Source organism: Bos taurus, chromosome 5 (assembly GCF_002263795.3).
Source record: "Bos taurus isolate L1 Dominette 01449 registration number 42190680 breed Hereford chromosome 5, ARS-UCD2.0, whole genome shotgun sequence".
Taxonomy (NCBI): Eukaryota; Metazoa; Chordata; class Mammalia; order Artiodactyla; family Bovidae; genus Bos; species Bos taurus.
Genome location: NC_037332.1, coordinates 45,334,267 through 45,339,851, shown reverse-complemented (window position 1 = coordinate 45,339,851; position 5,585 = coordinate 45,334,267). Strand labels below are relative to the sequence as shown.

Below are 5,585 nucleotides of genomic sequence, written 5' to 3'. Positions count from 1 at the left end.
GTTGTAACTTTATTTATTTATTTTTTATTGAAGAATAGTTGAATTACAATGTTGTGTTAATTACTGCTGTACAGCAAAGTGATTCAGTTATACATGTATACATTCTTTTTCATATTTTTTCCATTATGGTTTATCACAAGATATTGAATACAGTTGCCTGTGCTATATAGTAGGGCCTTGTTATTTATCCATTCTATATATACCAGTCTGCATCTGCTAATCCCCAAATCCCAATCCAAGCCTCTCCCACCCACCTCCTCCTTGGTAACCACCAGTCCGTTTTCTATATCTCTGTTCTGTTTCACAGATAGGTTTATTTGTGTATGACTTACTTTAAATTACTCTGCCAAGAAGGACCAGATCCAGAACCACGTCCAAGTTTTCTGGGTCCTCTCTCTAATTCAAAAGGAGACCAAATGAAATCCCACCAAAGAAAATGTGGCATGTGATATCATTTGCTCTACTTTATCTCCAGCTTTAAGATTAAAATTAATAACAGTCTAGTAGATTTAACGGTTTCCTACCATTAACCTACCCACCTTCAACAAACACATCTAAGCCCCACAGGACTAATATCTTGTAACTTAATTTCATTCATGAGAGTTTGAGCAGAACATTGCTCTCCATCAGTTTCTCTTCCCCCTGCCCCCAGAGGTTTATAGATAATGCACATGAGCATCAGTGTTAGATGTGTACACGAGAAGATAAATCCTCCTACCTGTCCTATGTAGGCCTGGGGTTGATTTTCACTGCTTAGTTACAAACTTCTGAGGGAGACAGCTTTTATAAAGCACACACACACACTCTCAGTGTTCTTTGTCTCTACAGTACAGGCAATAGTACTCAGTCTAACTATTAAGATAGAAGCTCATCCTCAATGGAAACAGCTTCTGTTCATTTAGAAGTGAAAAGCAAGAGAAGAATTTTAAATGACTACAATGACTACTTAGGTTAATGGTCAGTAATCCAAGAACCAATGATCAGGTTTGTGGATTTTCTCTGTTCCTACATTGCCTCCTCTTATTGCCTACTTGACATTTTAGTCTTCATTATTACCTCCTGCAGAGGGTGTTAAAGAAAAAGAATGGAAGTGAGATTCAAAATAAAACTTTAATGAATGATTATTAAGGACCTTCTTTGTGCCAGACCTGTTTTTCTAGTCCCCCTGTCCTGGATGCAGGAATCTGGTCAAAGGGCCCTCAGCCTGAGCTGAGGATTGGAGACTGGTCACCTCCTCTTGGCAGAGAACTCGAATTCTGGTTCTGGTCTGGTCTGATTTCTGGTGGGGCCGAGTTCCAGTCCTCCGTTCTCTGGAGGCCCAGGGAAAAGTCCCATAATGCCTGGGTATCTGTAGGTGGCAGGAGACATCTGTAAGGCCACCCCTTTCGCCCCCTGCCCCCCGCCTCCTCCCGCTTCTTCTTTCAACCTGGCTTCCTTTCCTCCCTTGAAATCTTTGATGTTAGTACTTGGATCTGAAGTTCTGTGTCTCTATAAGAGGTTTTCTGAGAGACTGTATTTTTGTATTTAAGGGCTTCCCTGGTGGTGCAGAGGTTAAAGCGTCTGCCTGCGATGTGGGAGACCTAGGTTCGATCCCTCGGTCGGGAAGATCCCCTGCAGAAGGAAATAGCAACCCACTCCAGTATTCTTGCCTGGAAAATCCCACGGACGGAGGAGTTTGGTGGGCTACAGTCCACGGGTCACAAACAGTCGGACACGACTGAGCGACTTCGTTTTCACTCTCACTTTGTGCCAGACACTGAGATAGGTATGAGAGTCCTAATTAAGTAATACATGGTCCCTGTATGTGGATTGGTGCAATAAATGCTTCACTAAAGACATGTATAAAATGTTATGAAAACTCTGGTAAAAGAGCAATTAGCCTGGAAAGAAGGGTAGGAGATAAAAACAACAGATAAAATAACACTTCTGATGGGACTTGGAGATGTTGAAGTCTAAGAGGAAACAAGGGAGGAAGGATGAGGAGAAAAGAGGGTGAACGGGGACAGAGGATTGTAGGCAGCAGGGTTTAGAAGTATGCATGTGCTCTGAGAACAATGAGTCTTTGATATCACCCTAATGAACACAGGAGACAGATGACACTGGGGTGATTTCATGAAGGGCTATGTGGATGGTGACCATATATCCTGGTTTCTCTGAGTTAGTTCCAATTTACGGCACAATTTCATTTATTATGCTATTTTATTAAATACTATTTTAGTGTAATTATGATAGCACTCCCTTTTACTCTCAAATGTATTTTGGTCTGGGCAATAAATTGTAGGTCATGTGTATCAGACTCTCCTCTGTCCATGGGATTTTCTAGGCAAGAGTACTGGAGTGGGTTGCCGTTTCCTTCTCCAGGGAATCTTCCTGACCCAAGGATCAAACCCAGGTCTCCCGCATTGTAGACAAACTCTTTACCATCTGAGCTACCAAGGAAGTCTTCACCCACGGCAGACATTACTAAATTATCGTGGTATACATTCCCGGGAAAGCCCACACTTGTATTCTGAACCTTCTTAGAAGTATCGCTCCAGACATAGATTGAAACTGGATGTACATATTCCTTCCACAGTATGGGCCAGATAGGGTACAAACTGGCAGCTCACAAACTATATCTAGATGGCATTTGTATTTTGTTTGGCCCACACTAGATTTTCTAAAATCCTAAAGCCAACATTTACTATCACAAGATTTAACTTAGAAATCTATTTTTCTGGCTTTATGTGAGAAATGGAAAAATCCAGCAACATAGGACCTGTGTCCCACCATACGGACAACTGGCTGAAGCTGGATGGTAATACTACTGTTTTGTCCAAACGCTACCTGAGTTCATCAGCCAGCAAGATGTCCCTCAGTGATCCTTTCTTCTTAGCACCCACACCCATGTAGTCCCCTCCCACACTCTATCCAGTCTGGTAGATATAACCAACAGAACAGTACAGAAGTGATACCATACCACTTCCATGTCTGTGTCATATATCGATGTCACAAAACACACTGTGACTCTGTCTCTCTTGTGTCACTTGCTCTGGAGGAAATCTGCTGGCATGTTGTGAGGAGAGGAGCACATGGTGAGAAGGTGCAACAGCCGTGTGAATAAACCTATTTGAAGTGGATACTCTAGCTCCAGTCAAGTATTCAGATGACTGAAGTCCCCATAGACATCTTGACTGAAACCTCATAAAAGATCTGAGCGAGAACCACTCAGCTAAAATGCTCCCAGACTCCCTACACTCAAACACTGTGTAAGAAATAGGGTTTGTTGTTTTCAGCTGCTAAGTTTTGGAGCAATGTGTTACACAGCAGTAGATAATTAATACACCAACACAACTGAGTTTCTTACAATCTACTTGCCTGTACCAATTCTGTTACTTACATTACGCTAAAGACAGTTGCGGTTACATCCGGGCTGTAGAGGAAGTAGTATTGTTGAGGATTCTAAGCAAGAAAATGAGATGGTTAGATCTGGCTTTCCTCATAGTAAAACTGATGGTAAGAGACTGATGTGTGTTGTTCAGACAAGGTTAATACTTAACACTGGCATGTCTGAAAAGGCAGAGTCACAAGGAGGTTCAAGTTTCCTGAGAAGCTTATGAATAGATCTTGCAACCTAACACAGTGGGGATGTGATACTGTATTATGTCTAAGAGAGTAAGCTCTAGAATGAGAATATGTGAGTTAGAGCCCTTTATGAGAATATGTGAGTTAGAGCCCTTTATATACAAATTTTATATAAATTTTTCAAGTTACTTATTACAAATAGCCTTTGGTTTCCTTATCTGAAAAATGGGACTTGGAATGCATTCGGCTGCAAATAATTGACTGGCCACTAACAAAGGCTTCAAAAATTATTTTTCTTACATAACTGGAAGTACAGTGGTAAGCAGTTGCTGGACACAGTTTGTCTATTTAACAATACCATCAGGATCCCAGATTTTTCTGCCTTTTAACTCTACCTCTCTTAGCATGTTGGCTCCTTGCTTTATGTTTCCAAGATGGCTACTGCTGGTCCATCACATTTATACCTAAGGCACAAAAAAATGGGGATAGGCTAAGAGCGTTACTCTAGTCTGTGTGTCCCATTTCATCAGGAAAGAATAAAACTTCCAAGAAGCAGGCCCCACCCACAATCTTCTGCTTACATCTCATTATCAGATGAGAACTGGATCACAAAGCCACTTAGTAGTGACAGAGGCTGGTAAAGTGAGTATTTAGTTGGATACACTAAAACCCCATGAAAAATTTGGTTCTGTTAACAAAAAAGAAGAGGGGATAATGAATTTTAGATATTCAGTTGCCCTAAATGGTACAGTCAACTTCAGATTATTGATATAAGGGTTACAATAAACTGAGGCATGCTTTAGAATATAGTGCCTGGCATGTATTAATAGTAAGAGCACAATAGATGGTAGCTACTGAAATTACAATAGTCCAGGCACAACTTGCACTAGATTCAACCTTGCACTAGAACATGGCAGAGGGAATCATTCTGACACCCAGTTAAGCTGAAATTCTTGAAAACAAAGACAGGTGAAACTGTTAGTGAAAAATAAAAGAATTTGGCTTTGTTTTTTATTACCTTTATTTCTTCTTTCTTTTAGAACCACTGACGTGTGTCTATTTTCCACATCATCATCTCTTTTCTTTCTAGTTATTTTATAATTGTGTGCCTTTGTTAGAACTTCAGTACTTTATTTTTTTTTAAATCTAAGGGAAATATAAAATTCGTGTTCTTAAATCTAATTGATAAAAAACCTGTTACAGAAACTTTACCTCCTAATTAATAGCCTGCACAATTATATAATCATATAATGCTGGGCACTGTGATGTGCTCTTTGCATATCTTTGTTTTCTTTCTTTTTCTATATAAATTTATTTATTTTAATTGGAGGCTGATTACTTTACAATATTGTAGTGGTTTTGCCATACATTCATATATTTGTTTTAGAGACAGCTTGCCAGTGGATAACTTTCTATGAAGAAATAGAAATATCTCCTCTGTTCATGCTAAAATTAATTGCAATACTGTAGTCATATGATATGAAATGTTTCTAGAACTACTAGCAGGCAACACAACTACCAGGAACCCAATGACACATTTAGCTGAACCCATCTCCAGGCACTTTCAGGGCGGATCAAACAATCGGTGGACCCACCATACATTTTTCTAACCACAGAAAGTGGTTTAGAGGCCAGGATTCAAAAACCATTGGCAGCTGTGTAATTACATAGTGTTAGAGACCAGAGAGGTAAGTGGCGTGGGATATAGACTGAAAGGGAAAGGAAGGAATTGGAATATGATACCCCCCATTTCAAGCCCTCATTACACCCTCCTGGTCCTTCCCAAACACACTCCTCTAAAATTTGCTTAGTAAGGGGGAAAAAAGTGAGCAAAATTACAGAAGAGAGCCTTCCAAGTTCTTTCTAGATATGTACAGCATCGTTTAGCCTTTCTGTATTTTCCATTTTTTTTTATTATAAATATGTATCACATTTGTGATCAGAGGAAGAAAAAGGACAGAATATTACAAAACAGGGCAATAAAGGATTAAGTGGCCTAAGTTCCTTTATGTCTCTGACCT

The 5,585-nt window shown here is 39.8% G+C and overlaps 1 long non-coding RNA gene across 1 annotated transcript; it reads right to left on the bottom strand.

Annotated features, from left to right (window-relative positions):
* Positions 1 to 1,091: 1,091 nt before the first annotated feature.
* Positions 1,092 to 3,371, bottom strand: LOC132345284 (uncharacterized). Its single transcript, XR_009494514.1, has 2 exons — positions 2,827 to 3,371; positions 1,092 to 1,348 (listed from the first exon to the last, which is right to left on the bottom strand). It is a non-coding gene; the product is annotated as an uncharacterized lncRNA (long non-coding RNA).
* Positions 3,372 to 5,585: the final 2,214 nt, after the last annotated feature.